Here is a 17,652-nt window from a genome sequence, read left to right as displayed (position 1 = left end):
AGTAAATAATTATGTCACATGTAAAGTAAGCTTCGAATTCGTCGGTATTAGAAGTCAATTTTTTGGTAATTGTGGAAGTTTTAGAACTTCGTCTGGTTTTATTTTCTTAAATAATTTAAGCAGATGTAAAATTTTAAAATCTATATTTCTCTGCTCTGAAATCTAAATAAAAATGGAAATCTTTCCAATCATCCACTCGATAATATGGCCAAAAGACGTGCATAAAGTTCGAGGGTAAATGGCTTAGAAAATGTTCGCCAACAATTGCCATAAATAAAAGTCACTCGGGCCGCATAAATAAAGTATCGAACAGCAAGAAGGACGCAGGTCCATTGACGATGACAAAGCTGACAATACGCAAATAAGATTTGGCTCAAAAATTTATTTAATTTCATTTTATTGGATGAAAGTCAAAGGCGACGAAAGTCTCAGACAGAGCCGGACGAAGAGGAAAAATCTCGCCGTCGGGAAGGAAGTGGAAAATGTTTACCATCCAGCAGCGGATCCGTAGTCGAATCATTAATCTTTTTGCGCTGAATCAGCTCAAAGAGCTTTGGCCTCTTTTTGGCGAGACGAGTCGAGCGGGCTGAATGAACAAAGCAACCATTTTGATGCCAAAACATTGGGCCAGAGTTCAGCGGCAGTATGAATCTTGGCCATTTGCAAATGAGTCGCCAGCATAATGACCATGGAGCTATTTGCTCGACAACAAATTGCCAACAATTTCGCACACTCCATTGACTTTGGCCTTTCCTCTTTGGCTTGTTCAATTTTCATTAATTTACTTATAATTATTTGCCGACATTTTCATATTGACTCTGACCGGTCATTTGTTCGGCCTTCGCGCAGTCCGGTCTAAGAACACAAGTCAAATTAAAAATTTAAACTCGGGCACGGGGACATGGAAATTGCTTCTGTGCTCTTCGCATCCCATGGCGGCAATAAAAAAAAAACAGATAGCAATGAGAAAAATGCGCCTGTTAACTTGTTCATTACCCTAATGGAGAGTTTTTCCCATGCATTCTCCTCCTTAATATTCCTTTTCTTTCACATTCGGTATCCCTTTGGACCTTTTTGCTTTGCGAAGGACTCCTTTTCTCGAAATCTTGTCCTCCTTCGGTTCGTTGCCCCAACATCGTGTCCTTTTTGTTCCATTTATGTGGAGTGGAAGAGGCAACAGTGAAGCAGGCTGGAGTGCCGCCTTAATAGAGTGAAATTCCGCACTGTTATATATTTCATTTAAATGACATTTTAATTAATGTCAACAATTTTGCCATTGTGGCGAGTCGACGCTCTCATTATGATATCCTGAGAATTCGCTTTCGCTTACCATCACTTCCAACATTTTTTCACTGTCTGCCGCTTTAATGTAATTATTTCTAATTAGATATTTTAATTATGCGTAAGTCGTTGAGGGTCTTCTCAGGGGCTCTTGCTCATTAAGAAATTTTGTTGCTGCGAAAGCCAGTTTTTAAGTTTTCTCCAACGATTATAGCACTGTAAATTGCTTAAAAATATGCTGTACTTATAAAAACAAACAAATAGCCTTATACTTTGCTCGATTCATTGGAATTCAGATTCATTCGAAATGAAAGCTATAAGTGTGAATCTGTGGTGTATTTTCCTGAAGTCATGCGCGTGGTTGCTAGTTAGCTAATCATATTTTATTCAACATTTATTTAACCCTTTTAAATGATATTTAATTCAGAGGCAGCAGGTCAACCGATTTAATATCTCCATAATGACAGTTTTTCTAGTGTCAATCCGATAGGCAAAATGAACAAAGTCGAGAGAGGATGGCAAATAAAAACGTCAAAGCAAAGTCAGCTACTAATCACAGCTTAATGTCGGCTTTAATCCCAAACAAAGTCACTGCTGACAGTCGAATGTTTACCAGGCCGAAATCTTAAGCTCACCAAAATATAAACATACACAATGACCCTATATATAAAATTACCCACGAGAGACCAGAAAAATTCGAAGGGGCAAAGAAATGAAGTCCCTGACTTATTTTTCCGTAGGCCAAAAAAAAGGGCACAACTTTTAGTTACAATAAATTATATGCAACAGTTTAAAAAAGGCAAAAGAGTTAACGATGTTGTGAGCAGTGGAAACAGCGAACTCCGAGCATTTTTTGTTGCCAAATAAAGCACTTGAGGGAATTGCACATAAAACGACTGACGGATGACAGGGGAACGGAAAAGGGTTAAGGCCTTCATTGGCATGTGGCGAAGAAATCTTTTCATTTGGGAGATGCCAAATATTTGCAGGTAAAAAATAGACGACGGAAAAGGGACAAATCCCAATATGCCAGGCACTTTATTGCAATCCCTTTAAACAAGTTTTCCGAGATCCTTTCCTTTTTCTACATACTTGCTTGGACGCCTTCACGTGCGAATGCGGCAAACAAATGTGTAAGACTTTTCCAGCAAACACTCGAAGTTGTGTGCGCCCTCGGAATCTTCCCCTTTTTTTGAATCCTTTCTATTTCGGCAAATAAAATATGGAATTACTTAACGGCCATGTCAGAGCGCAGACATTGTCTGCGTCTGTCTATTTGCTGGCGGTTGCCTTTGTGCTGGATTTTATTTGTTCTGATGTGATTTGTTTAGCTCAGCAGTCCCATATGTCAGGTTGTCTTTAAATTCTCGTCGAGAGTTCCCTTCTCCGACTTTCAGTTTGGGGGATTATGCGAAAGTAAGTGCTACATGTGTCTCTGAGTCGGGGCTTTAAAAGTAATTTTCCTTGTTTGTCCAAATTGTTTTTACACTTTAAGCAAGCAGCTGCGTGTGATTGATATTTTCACATCAACCAATTTTTAGCAGCACAGTGATTGGATCCTTACATTAAATATATCACAATAAACCTGACCTACTCGCTTTCTTAGATATTCTAGCACAGGGAGGATGATGATAGGTTTTTAGAGTCCATACAATTCGGAAGTTCTATCTTTAAGAAAACACTGATAGCTGCCGATATACTATGCAATACCATACTATTTCGTGTATTCTTTCAAAAGCTAAAGCTTTTGCTTTTTGAGCACCACATTTTCGTGTTAAGATTCCATCTTGTCTGACAAAATTTTGAACTCTTCATGAAGCTGCGGCATATAAATAAAATTTTCATGAGAAGGCAGTGTTTGTGGAGAAGGGTTGCTGGTGGGTGAAAAAAAACTCATCAGGAATTCAGGATGCGTGGTCTTATGAAAACTTCATGCCTCCGTGATGACACTCATTGTCTTGAGTAAAAAGTGTGGCAAATGACACGAGCGAAGAATGGGTGGATGAGGCCTGAAAATTTTGGCTTTTATAAAATTGCCAGAGCACCCACACACGTTTAAGTCGCGGTCTTTTGTCCCGCAGTCCCCCGAATGCTTTTTAAACATTTGCTACACACATTTTGCTCGAGCGGCAAATGACTTTCAAGCTGTCATTTCCTCCGGATTTCGCTCCGCATCTTCCGCCAGGTGTCCCCTGTGTCTCTCAGTGCATAAAAAGTTTTCTAATGAAAAATTCAGCTGCTCAGTTAAAGTTTTCGCTTATGAAAATGCAGCTTCCAGTCGAGAAGTGACCAGATAACAGCGAGATGGAAATGGAAATGGAGCATTCGAGAATAACTCCCCGGAATTGGATGCGGATGGCTTAAGCTGCACAAACTGCACCTCGAATTGCGAAATGAAAAGTAATCAAATTCTTGTTGCTAGTTTGCAGACTGGTGAAAAGGTTGAGACAAGTTTTTACTGAACTCTAACAAGTTCTGAATCGTGAAGGTGACGCTTTTCCATAAAGGTGAACAGGAGAACTAATAAACTTGAACTACTGAATAGAATTGTTACAACTTATTTAATTAGAGTTCCTCCAGTTTGTTGTTTCCAGCTTTTCCAGTTTTCTTTAGGGTTATTTTGCTAAATATATTAGGCACAGTAAATTGGCTGTATTGCTAATCCTACTGCGGGCAATGTTCTTCAGTATATACGTAAACTTTATGTACATTAAAACATTTTTTCAAAATAATTCAAGCACGAGACTTAACTCCTCTTTAAAATCATATGCCCGATTCAGCTCAAAATTAATTTTGTTCTAGTTAAGAGATGGAAATTTCATTAAAGTTCACGCCACCGCCATCCGCATAATTTATAAAGTGTCGAGCTGAAAACTGCCCACCGAGCAGCTTCAACAGCAGTTGCCATCTAGGAACCCAGTATCCGACCATCCAACCGACCAACCAACTAACAAATCCGTCCATTTATCCATTGAAGGTCCGGCTGCGGCCATAACAAGGCGTGACTTACAGCGTACTTGAAGGGCCAGAATGAAGCAATTTTAATTTGCTGCTCTTGGCTGGATAGTAAAACATCAGCAGTGGCAACAAGATGGAGAAGAAAACCGGAAAGAAAGGGACTCTCCGAGCCACCCGCCCAAAGTTCTTGCAGTCCGAAATGCAGTGGGTGGATCCCAAAGTGTTGCGCTTCATAAATAAAAAGGGGGAATTTCCCGGCCAGAGGATGTGGTGCTGGATGAGCGGCAAACTTATAGCTCTGTTGGCCAGTGTAAAAGCATATTTTCTGCTTTTAATTGCAATATATTCTTTTAGACAAAATGACTGATGATGGTAAAGTTGGCGCTCCTTCTCCCTCACTCGCTCGCTGGATATTTTCTTCGCACAACCAGCAAAAATATATTGCCATGAAATTTGCAGATGGCACAGGAAACGGAAACCCAGCGGAGACAGGGATGTCTCCACACTGGCAAACTCCGTTTGACTGCTAAATGAACAAGGGAAACTCGTTCTCCGCTTTCTCTCAATTTCCCCACCCACCACCACCGCCCCACAGATTACACTTTCATACAGCTTCGAGGCACTCGGAGCATTGCGGTTCCTGGTCACTGCGGTTCTTGCTGTTATATTTTATGACGCAACTGCGAGAAATCGCTTTGCTTAGCCAAACATGAAATTTGTATCTCTTGAATAACATGCTATAGCTCGATAAGTAAAAATCAATCGGTTCAAATGATTAAAAATAAGGTGTCTAATAGTATGCATTTGTTCTTCGTACTTTTCCATGGTCTCTAAATGAATTGTTGCCTAGTTGTGGGCATCCCAGCTTTGGTTTTTCCAGTGCAGCCTCCCCAAATCCTTTCTTCGACTTAGCGAAGCAAATAACTATGAGATAAAAGGAGAAAAAGGGTTGGAAAATAGGGGAAGAATTTCTAAAAGCAGCGGATCCACAGAGGCCTTTGTCTTAGCCATCGCGACCGCCATTTTGATGATGAATAAATGAAGGCCTTTGTGTTTTTGGACGTGGCCAAGCTGAATTTACCACATTCATTTACTCGACATGCACTTATCCAGTTGAATGTAATAATTTACGTCTCCTGCAGTACTTTAAGCCTAATATGTCAGTTAATAAATTTAATATGTATGAATGTCTAGTTTATTCGATTTGGTTGCAAGGTTTCGGAAGCAGCGTTCTTTTTGACAGTTTTTCCCTTATTCCTTATTAATTTAATTTTCAATGGATTCAGATTCTTCCCTTCCAATTTTGATATTTCCGCTGACCTGCAAAACTGGCAAATCGCTGAGAAAACTCATAATTTTTTCCCTGACCTGCTGTGAAGGCAACGTAAATTTTATTATTGGCAATGCCAACTGCACGGACCACCAACTACAACAAAGTTTCCGGCAAAAGTTTTAGTTTTTTTTCGCGCCCTATCAGCCGATTTAACACCGCCTCGAATCCCCCCTCAAACAGATGATTAATGAAGCTTTGAAAATTTGAGTGCAAATTTAATCAAGCGCACAAGCAAATCGAAACATTCGACGAAAAAAGTGGCCAACTTATGATAAGCTCCAAATTGGCGCAATATGCTCAGGAAAAGAGAATAGGGAATGAAATTATGTAAATAGGAAGGGAAGAACAAAAGAACATCGAGCTTAGAAAATAAATTATGCAATAAGTAGGATTCTGGCGCCCTGTGATTTATTATTCGATTTTTGACGTGTGTTTGTTATAGCGGAGTGGGTGGCTGAATAATGAATTACCCTATGCAAATTGTATGATTTGCAAAAAATGGGTGAATAATGATTGAATTTTACAATGTCAAAACAAAAAGAGGTTAAATATCCAACAAAGTAATTTTTACATTGACAGTGTTAGCTACAGTTATTAATTGAAATCTATATTAATGTTTAAATTATTCTTTAAATTTCAGTTGTCCCATGACCCTTTGTCTCCAAAGATTCTAAATGTGAGTAACTTTGACTTAAAAATGTATGCATGCAGTAAAAGTTATTATTAATAATAACACTTTTATTTACAAAGCCCCCATCTCTAAAAATTGAAATAATTTGCTGAACATAATCAACTCATAATTTTAGTAAATAGACTTTACTTCGCAGAAAAAATCAGAAACTTGCTTGTATGCGTTAGTTGACTTCCTCAAACCCTCTTCAAAAATACTATCTTCTCTTAACCTGCAATCCGGTTTAGACATTTACGTAACCCTCTTCGGCGGCACGTGTTTCAAAATATGGCCAGGACACAAGCACTCGTACATTTTCAGCCTTAAAGACAACTTCATTCATCATGCTGTCCGTTTTGTATATAAATTTCATTAAACTTTTCGGGGAGTCCCAATAATCAAGTGGCCATTTTATGCGTATTTGTTCTCTGACGTATTCATGAGCGCCAACTAACGCCATCAATTTGCGAAAAGTCCTACCAGCTCGAAAATATTACCACCGTGACAGACGAGGGCCTAACTTTTGGCATTTCTTGGTCCCGACCTGAACACTTGACAGGACCTGCTGTCCCGATGGAACGGTTCGTGGCCCAATTATTATCATAATGCCAAATGAAGATGACAACATTGACAGCATGTTGGTTGTGGGGCCAAGTTTTAATGATGCTGCTGAATTCGCCGGCTGAGGGCCAATTAATCACTGCCGCCCAGTGTCTCCGTTTGAGTGTCACTTAATTTTTTATGGTACTCCGGCCTGACTTAGCGTCAAACGATTCACGTTCAATTGTTTTATGCCGTCTGCGCTTTGAGGTTACGAGTGGTTCCTATAAAGTGTTTTCCTCCTCGGCACGCAAACCGCATTCTCCCGCCTCCGAGCGAATTGTTGTCGAGACTTTCGAGCCATTTTGAGTGCCTGGCCAGAAAGTTTTCTCTCTTGCCCGAGAATGAAACCGTCAATTTGCCGCAAATATACGTACATCTATAGGAGGGGATCTGACGGGGGGTATACCAACTACGAGAAGTTTTTAATGGCCATTGAGGCCAGTTTATGCAGCTGCCACTCCCATTCAGCATTTACCAAACATCCACCGGCGGCCCTCAATCCAACCTCCCTTATGGTTTGTTGCTATTATTAAATTAGTTGCGGGAGAATTGTGGTAATTAGGGTAAAATTTAATGGCTCTTTGAACTCGTCGGAAATTTGGAATATGTATAGCCAACATCATGTGCTTCCTATATTCAGCTACTCCCGTTTGCAAACATTTAATTATTTAAATTAGGTTAATTTCGAAAACTAATTGTGTGTTATAAAGAATTATGTATATATTGTACATCATATAGGTTGCAAAAATACAACAAAAATTTCTGATTTTGAGCTAAATATGGTCCGCTTTGATTGAACTTTGTTTATAGGCTTAATTCAGAAGACAGCAATACAATATGATAATAGCGATCTAATTAGGGCGCTTAACTGCATCGATTGGCTGCCAGAGTACGATTATTCGCACAGGGAATTACACCCGCCATTTGCCTGGCTCCATCTCAATATCTCCACACGAGACACGGATACATCACAGTACAGCAGAAATCTCACCAGGTGCATATTCCTCTTGCTGCCGCCACCTACAACCACCGGGGTGCCGCCAATCTGGTCGTGCATGATGCTGAATCTTATTCGAGGCATCACCAGCGGTATCAGCATCATTTATTTATCCGTGGCACAGCGTAGCATGGATGCATAATGGCCATGACGACATCTGCTGGATTCACGCGGTGTTAATAACACGTCAACATTCGGGGCGTATACTTCATGTATGCGATGCGAGTGTGCAGGGGTGCACGGAAAGGAGCATCAAGTATACGCCATGCTGGCACCTTACACAATGCTGCCTGTGGAAGAGGAACGTCATTTGACAGCCGCTGCAGCTAAACGCATTTAATGGCCAACGTTGTCTGCAGCGCTCTGCGTCTTGCAAATTGCAATTAATTAATTGAAGTGCCGGCGGTGCTGCACCCACATCCACGCTCACCCATTAACGTCTCCACAATGCCAGGCAGCAAAATGCTTAAATGGCTGTCACGTCTGCCACTCGAGAAACAGCGAAAGAGCCAACCATGAGATCTTCTGTCTTATTTATGAGTCCTAATAGCGAACCAGCCCGCACAAGTGTGGCATGCATTCGTTACAGGTGAAGTAGCAGTTTACCACGTGAAATTGAAAAGTCTAGCAATGAGTGTCATATCAACGCAAATTTAATTCCATATTGAGTTGAAGCTTCGTTTCATTCAATCCTTACGTCCGTCAGTTATTAAAGATAATTTGATGAATCAATGGAAAAATTCGCAAAATAAGCAGCTATAATGATTGTAAGTGCAGGTAATGTAAAATTGACATTAATTAAATTTCATCTTCAACAATTTTTCGAAAGAAGAAAACAGGGAAAAGGGAAATATCCAGAGAATAAGCTTAAAAGCCGCGCAGTAAATGGCATTTCAAGCGTATGCCTGAATAATACTCAATTATTATATGGCCGGGATAAAGATTGTCGAAGCCCTTTACAATAACCAATTGAAATCAAAGTGACAGAAAATATTACATGTAATACGCCTTGAAAGTGCATTTTTGAAATGCCTCCGACACGCGTTTCCCTTAATTAAGAAGCAAGGAACATTTACTTCCTCACCAATACACACTAGTGGGTACGTGTTTTACACACACGTATGTTGGGCGGGTCCCAAAAACAATATTTATTGTAATTTAATTGTAATGATAAAAAGAATGGAAAGGTACACGCGAATAGCAAATAAAAAACAAAATCGAGGCGGTGAATCAAATTAAAATTGCACCCACATTTAAAATTCATTGGAAATATTTTGTAACAACAATAATAATGCTGCGTGTATCTCGCAAACGACTGGCTGAATTGAACGGATATCCACGGTATATATACATATAAAATACAAATACCATATACACACGTTTGATATGAAACAACAAACCAAACTGTCGTGGGCGGAATGGCAAACACATTGAAATCCCCAAAAGCTGGGGTAAATTTATTGATAAAATGTGCTGTGGCTCCATCAAGGTTAAACGATTGGATTGAACAAATATAACCATAAAACCATTTTTTTTTTCAATTTCCTCCCAAACGAACTAGAAATTTAATCGCTTTTATAATCCACAATAAAAGGCTTCCGAAATACCAATTAAATGCTTAAATTTCAAATCAAAATATAAATAAATTTCCAATTACAAATAATACCTAATAACTATTCAATACTAATAACAAACTTAAATTAAAATGTTGACCAAAGCGTTGCCAAAAAAAATTAACAATTTATGCCATATTTCTGACTATTTTAATTTTATAAAATTAAAAATCAAACTTTTGTGATCTCAAACAACGAAAACAGGATTTCTTTATCACACTGTTCCTATACTACTATACTATTATATCCATTGTCACATTTTGACTAAACTTAAATCCCAATTAAATCTAATGTATACCAAATACCAAATACTTCATCAAAAACTTCTAACCAAAGTTAGTATAACCTCTCCACGTGTATAAAATGAAACTTTGTACTTCAGATTGTGTTGTAGCCTTCGAAAATTCTACTATTTCAATTAACCATATGTCTATGATTGTATAAATCAATGTATTATTTGAAACATTAAACTCATTCTTGGTCAAACCAGCAATAAACATTTTCTCATCTGGGACTCCTATAATCGAAAGTCAATTAGTTGCATCACTTATTTCATCAGTATAATTTTCAATAATTGTTTGCTGAAAGGAAATCCGAATATAATCAGATTACTGGCGCCGTCTTAAGCAAGTTTTGCAGCAAACAGAGGCAGCTCATGATTCCGTTCATTTGGCCCATTAAATTCTTGCCAGGAACATAGGCACATACTGTGGACATTTGATTAAATGCCCATTTCTGGCACACGCTTATAAATACACATACATCTATCAGGGATAATGAATTCAATTAATTTACTCCTGCCAAAATTCCAGGATTATATACACACGAGATAGGCTCTCATATGAGGACCACCGCCTCATCCAAAACTCTATCCTCGATGTCTGGGCATCATTATGATGAGTGATTGTTGCTGCTGCGAGTGTCTGCGTGTGTCGAACATTTTTCTCTGCCTTATACTTATATACTTATATTCTTTTTGCCAATTTTTTCCCATTTGTGGCGATTTTTCCCTTTGTTCGTCGCACGTTACTGCGGTTTTATTAATGTGTGCTAAATGTGCCGTCTACTTATAATATACGAGCTACTCACTCATACATACACTTATGTGCACCAGACGCGAATGGCTTATTTTTATGGAGTTTCATGAACTCGAGACACCGCATCCCTAAGTGATTTGTTTGCCAAGGCCATCGGTGTGAAGTGTATGTTTATATAACTCAAGTGCCAACGATTTTCGTCCTATTATTCATTGGGACAATAGGCTGATGGCTATTTATTATTGTGTACATAGGGATTGCGGCCACCACAAGGACTGAATAAATTGGCACAAGCGGAAGGGATGGCCTATTTTGGCTAATTGAAGCTGAAAAATGGTCGCAGCCAAATCAAATCCTGCCCATTGATTTCCATTTTGATTTTCAATTGAGCCAATCTAATCGAATGCATTTTAAAAGGACAACTTTTTGGAAACCATTTTCGGTTGCCCAATGCATCCTCGATTTATATTCACAAATCAGCAGCGGGCGACATTTGAAAAGCCAATTTCATCCGCATCGTAACGCAAATTTTCCGCCTGGAGCCAAACTAATACATAATTAGTTCAATTTCCGTTGTTGTCGATGACAGCGAGGCATTTTCAAAATTTCCCCCTAGCTCTGCGCACTGCAGTCGTCTGGCTGCATGGAAAATTCCACTAACGCTGCATTTTGTGGAAAATTTCGCATGAAAGTATATACATATATAGACTCGGGAAATTTATTCAATTAAAAGTTTGTGGTCAATGGTCCATTGAGGTTTAATGACCAATATTCCTTCGCCAACTGTCCTTAAAGGGCTGCTGTAAAAATGCATTTAAAGCAAATAAAAAGTTTTGGGCCATAGAGACGCTAAAAACAACTAAACATAATGCGTCTCTTTGACAATTAATGAATTTCGTATTATTTGTTTCCTGCACGCGAACGAGAAAAACGGGAAGAGATGGCAAATGGAAAACCTGTGTCCCATGTCCTGTGTATTGTTCGGCGTCTTCATATCTTAGCTTTTGCCAACTGGCAACTTTCAGCCAGCCGAGTGGCAAATAAAGTATCGCCGCCACATCTTGGAGACGCTTTCGGGATGGGGGCATCTGGCGCAGAGCTGCAAAATTTTCGCTTCTGTCTGCCAAGTTAAATGTAATTGTAATTTTTAATTTTAAGTGCTCTGCCAGGGACCGAAAATAATAGAATGCGGGAAAATGTCTGGTGCGCCAGCATTACAAATGTTAATTGCGCAACACATAACTCATACTCTGCTTTATGCTGTGAAAAGCGGGAAAGGCATTTTCCTATGCATGGCTGGCCGGAATTTCTCGTTATAAGTGTAGCCCGTGGAAATATTTGTTTTCCATGCCAGGTGAAATGATGCTCTGCATCTGGATTTTTCAACCAGCAGCTATTTTATAACTAAAGGATATTAAAGTGTGCCTGGGCGCCTTTAAACGTACCAATTTAAATGTTTTAAAATAATTATTAACAACAATAAAAATAGATATGAAAATAAACTGCGATTGGCATCAGTTTTTCCTTTGGAAGTATATTTTTGCCACTTAAAAAATACGGCTCTGGTTAAAGCCATTTTTCAGTGTCCTTTTAGAGGTTGCACCTGCTTTTGAATGAAATCGATGCCTGTCAAAGGGAGTTTGGTGCAAAATGCTTGCGACAGTCGACGGGGCAATATAAACTGTCCGCTCCTGTGTCCACACCACCCCTCCTCTCCCCTTGCCCTTTGGCGCCCCAGCACTTATGCCTTTTGTGCGATACTTATGGCAGTGCAACTGATGATAAAGGGGGCCGAGTTGGCCATCGGCTGCTTGCAGCTTCTGCTGCTGGGCAAAGCATAAATTCGGCGCTTAACGTTGCCCACATGGATGTGATGCTGGTTTTTCCCGCCGCCAGCGGGCGCAAAATTCCCCTTTGTCACTTTCAAACCCCAACCCCCCCCTTTCCACTTTTGAATCCGCCCGCACTGACCATTGTCCTCGCACTCGCAGCAATTGCAATTGTTTTCTATGGTGCCTGCATCGATGATATGGTCATGACTTGGTGTTCAGTTATCTTAGCCGTTTGCTCTCTTGTTTCCCATCCCGCCTTCCTTCGATTTTCCCCCACCGTTCTGGTTTTAATTTTCACCCTCACAGCAGAGATGGTTGCGATTTTAATCAGCATCGAATCGTTGATTGCCGGCCAGTTGGACTGCCTGTTGTTTTTACTGCGCACTTGCAGTTGATTATCGCCTTCGCACTTGGCCAACCACTGAATCGAGAAGAGCTTTATGGCCTGCTCATTAATAATCACTGATACGGTCAGTTGTGTATGCTTAGAGACTTTAAACCTGTGCCCCATATACGGGTACTTTGCATAGTTGTGAGCCACTTTAAGGCACTAATAATGTGGGAGTGAGTCGATATGAAAAAAGTCAAGAAAAGAAGTGAAACATACCTATACCATTTTACCATTAACTTATATCATTGCTGTTAGGAAACTTAATATAAATCGAAAATCGATTTGTAAAAATCATTAATTTTGACTGTTGTCACAGCTTGCGATAATTGCCGCCATGTTTTCGATCCTTTTGGGGCAATGTTTTTATTGATGCCAAAATCACAGGGACCAGTTTGCATGGCGACAGGGCCTAAGCCCATATCAAATCACAGCAGTGACAACATTTCACGGAAATATAAAAAAACACACACACACGCGCAAATGGGAGGCAGAACAAACAGATAACAAATTAAAAATCTGGCGAGTTTGCTTACATTGTGTGGCCGGAACTTTGAATAGCAGGATGGGGCATATGGTCAGAAATATTTTGCTGGTTACATAATTATTTTGGTTTGGCCTCTGGCGGATGTGGTCGCTTAACTGCCGGGACATCCGAAACTGACTGCAAAATGCAGTTGATGGAAATTTATTCAGCCCCCGTGGCATCAAATCCTCTGTTTTTCCCCCAAATGTTGGTAGCAGCGAAAAATTCAATAAAAGTCCGGTTCGTTTGCCCTCCTCCCCTCCTTGTGTTGGCCTGGTCAATTTTTCTAGCTAATGATTTGGTTTCCGCTCTGCCGAATGTGTATGTGCCTGACCCACTGCGGTTTTTCCAGTGCCTACATGTGTGTGTGTGCGTTAAATTTATGGCTTGCCAAGTGGTTAATTGTGAATGCGCATTCGCGGCTTGGGCGTTGAAATGTGGATGCGGTGGTGGCTTAGAAGTGAAATGGGCTGCGATTGAAAAGATGTAAATTGCATTTAAACCCCAAATCCTGTGAAGAAACCGCCAGAATGGTCCTTTAGTGCGTTCCGCAAATGAGAATATAGAAAGTAAGAAATGCTTACAAGCTTTGGTACTTTTGGAATTTGTACAGAAACTGTGGAAATCAAAAACTCGTTTATAACATGGCAAACTGCGTTTTGTTTTTGGCCATCCAAGGCGCTTCCCAATCTCACAGCAAAGTTCAAGTTGTGTACACTTCAACTATCAACCATTACTACTAAAGTCCAAAACTAATGAGCTTTCCCAAAACACGTTGTTTTGCATACATTTTGCCACTTTACTACTGTTTCCCCCGAGTAGTGAATTCTGGCATTTGTGCGGCTCAAAGTTAATGGACAGAGGGTGCAATGGATGGAAAGGGTGCTGCGTGTTTGGCAGCAAATCGAGCAAATATTCCGGTTCGATCCAGAACCGCCACCTAATGAGAAATCCTATTAAGTACAAATGTAATCCTCTAACTAATTTCGCAAGCACGCCGGGAGCAGCACGCACAAATTTGGGAGCTCCCATGGCGAGTGGTGGCCTCCACTTCCAGGAACATTCACCCGGGGAAATGAGACGATGACAATGGCTAACAGTCAACTGGCTAGTGCGCAGAAAAAAAGTTTAAAACAAAACATATATTTTTTTTAATAGCAAAACATTTTAAAAGAATTTTATATATATTTTGTTTTATAATAAGTAAGAGTCGTGAATAACAATTTTATTTTATAAACCTCGATTATTTTACTAAAAAAAAAAAAAAATTGTCTCCAAAAGGATGAAATTTTTTAAATGTCAAAAAAAGGAAATAAAATTTTTTGTCTGTGTCAAAACCGAAAATTTGCACAGGCGATTGAATCAATTAAAAGTTTGCCACAGAAGTACGAGTTGCAACACCAGCTACAAAACTGCATAGGGCATACGGTAAGAAGTTGAATGAGCAGTGGGGGTCTCCATGGAACCGAAACATTCTCGACAAATTTACCCAAAAATTAACAACAAATCTCAGAGGGAAGAGCGCGGCACCGAGCCCAAACTTCAGCTTGTGTGATAGGTAAAGTGCACAAGTTGTGGCAAATAATTTGAGCGCACTTTATTGACCAATATGTGTAGCAGTTGCCAGTGGCAAAATGCGAAAATGCGGAAAATGCTAGGGCGGACAGCCAGTCAATTGATGTGGCTCTTGGTGATATGGCAAACTTTTCCGGCAACCCATTGGGACAAGTTTTCGTCCACAGCGGAGGAAGCCGGCGCAGAAGTGACTGAGTCCTGCCAAACTTCAAAGAGCTTGGAGAGCGCGAAATTGGCATTTTTAATTGCTCTACACAGTTGGCAGAGTCATTAAGTCGTGCAACTGGCTAATCTGTTTAAAGAATCCAAAAAATTTATCAGATCATGTTTCTTGTGGAGAGAGTGAAGGCATTGGGAGGATCTTAATACTTGTTTTACAAATGTCAATATGAATATGTAAATCCCAATTGCCCCACAGATTTTTCGCTGTGTAAAGCCCATAGAAATTGATTGGCTCACATGTAAATAAAATCCCGGGCACTGGCAAAGTGTCAGCTTAAATGTAATTGTTTGGAATTTTAATGAAATTGAAAGATTCCATGCTGATGCAGCTTCAGCATAAAATAAGAAGTAATTGGCAAGCAATAAAAAAGAAGGCTAAGAAACCCGAGAAGACTTGGCTACAATGCAGTGGCAAGTGAGTGTGCAAGTGGGCAAAATGGAAAATGCGAAATGGGAAACTTCACATGAGCTGGCAGCCCTCGAATCTATTTGCACTAAGTGTTCGTTAGAAAATGTTTGCATAGCAGCACTCAACGTCATTCAAAACACATGTAGAATCGTCGGAGACCCTTGAAGAGAGTGAGAGAGCTCCTTGGGCATGAAAATTGCGTGGGAAATGGGGAAAATTCGGAACAGGCAGGGGAAGGGGAAGTGCGAGGCCTTGACTGTGCGATCTGAGTGAAGGAAATCAAAGAAAATCAATAAAAGGCAAATTGTCGTAGGAAAACAGAAATGTGCATCATTTTCACTTTATGCAAATTGCAAAATGTGTGATGAAGTCGACGGCTCTGCCGGCTCTGCTTGTCCCGTTCCACACTTTTTCCAGCTTTTCCGCCATTTCATTCCTTCTGCAATCATCATGAATGAATACAAATACAAGTAAATGGGTGTGCACCCGGCCCCGGAGCCCGCACCCCGACCACACCCCCATTTTCCACTGTTTGTCATGTGCAAATGCAATGGCTGACAAAAGGCATTTGCATATTTAATGTTATTACGTTATTTTGCATGGCACACAAAAATTTATGTTTGCATGCGACAAAACTCTCAGACATTTTCATACACCCAGACTCGTCGTATTGCGAATGCGCATATTCGTTATATTTCCCACAAATTTCACAATAATTCCCTTACAACTTTTGGGAAGCCAGAATGGTAGTGAGTCGAGTAAAATCTCGTGCCACACTTGTGCGCCATCGTCATCACCATAAATAATACAATTATTGTCTGCTGTCAGTTTAAATTTACGCCAATTTCGAGGCTTGGCTAGTGAAGTAAATATCGCAAATGCACAGCGACGAGAAAAAAAGTTTGATGATTGTTGAGTAATGAAATTCCATTACAAACACATTTCAGATTACAGTGCCTGTTGGCTGCTTTTTCCTGTCTTCCACATCATCAACGCCATTATCCAAGTAGTGGGTAGTGTTGTCTATTTCCGATTTTTATTGTCTTTTATTTTGGAAATAATAAAGACTATGGGTAATTGCAAATGCTATTAAAGCTTCCTCGTCATTTAGTTGGACCAATCTCTTGTAGAATTGATAACCATGGAAGCCCACTTATAACAAACAATTGTCTCAATTAAATTTGTATCATAAACACCAGAGACGATTTGTAAAGATAGTGGCACCAGGATTACTTGCACTGAATATAATTTCCGGTTAAAATTTTATTAAATTCATAACTTGCAATACAATTAAGTAAAGCCTGCCGATATTGGAGCTTGCAATAAATTTTCTTTTGCACAACGATTTTCGTCTCAATATTCCCAAATCGAATTTATTACAGCATGCTTTCTTGGGAATTTACCCGCATAGCATTTTCTTTTGAAAAATATCACCTACGAGCAGTCGCAATTTATGATTTTAAATTCCATATAATCATAATCAAAGTTTAAAGCTTAATGTAGAAGCGCACACACAGACATAAGTGAGTCCCACATAAAAAGGGCGCCTCAAAGGACTCAACGGGCCCGAGTTACCAAGTGCGACTTCGGTCACTTGGCTTTGTCAGCCAGGAAACCAAGGGGCAAGTCAGCCTACAAGCTTGGCGACAGGATGTGTGAAACAAGGACACGAGTAGAGGCAGACCGAAGGGATAGGATGGGTGCAACTGGGACTGGTTCTAGCGTCTTCTGGCCGGCAATCATGGCAACCGCAAATCATCATAGATATTTCGAAAATTTCATTACATTGTTAGGTTGTGCTGGGCGATTTGGTAAAGGTGGCAGGATTTCTTCCGCCTCCATCCTGCACGACCTACCACACACCACGCCCACTGACCCATCTGGGAAATCTCGCTGTTATACACTACACTTGGAAAAATACCTATTCCATTTGCTTAAGATAACTTGTTAAATAATATACAATGTAGTATATTATATTGAATTTAATGTTTATTTCTTGTGTAAATGTATAACATATTTTAAAAATAATTTACCCTATTGTAAAATATATATTGCTCAGTGCATTTGTGCACTTGGCTGAATGTTATCTGCCATACCAAATGATGTCACTGAATGGTTAGATGAGGTGTGCTTGTATGAGTCCCTGTATTATATAACTCCCCACCTCCCACCAACTCGCACACACACTCACACAGACGCACGCATAAC

The 17,652-nt window shown here is 39.9% G+C and overlaps 1 protein-coding gene across 1 annotated transcript in view; it reads left to right on the top strand.

Moving 5' to 3' along the window:
* The window catches only part of LOC6614509 (putative neural-cadherin 2), a 119,068-nt gene that overhangs the window by 8,724 nt on the left and 92,692 nt on the right, over window positions 1-17,652 (top strand). The window contains exon 2 of the mRNA XM_032727620.1: window positions 6,213-6,248. The gene's annotated coding sequence lies outside the window, so the exon portion shown is untranslated. The remainder of the gene's footprint in view (window positions 1-6,212; window positions 6,249-17,652) is intronic.

This window comes from Drosophila sechellia, chromosome 2L (genome assembly GCF_004382195.2).
Source record: "Drosophila sechellia strain sech25 chromosome 2L, ASM438219v1, whole genome shotgun sequence".
In the NCBI taxonomy this organism is placed as follows: Eukaryota; Metazoa; Arthropoda; class Insecta; order Diptera; family Drosophilidae; genus Drosophila; species Drosophila sechellia.
This window is presented reverse-complemented; position numbering and strand designations above follow the sequence as displayed.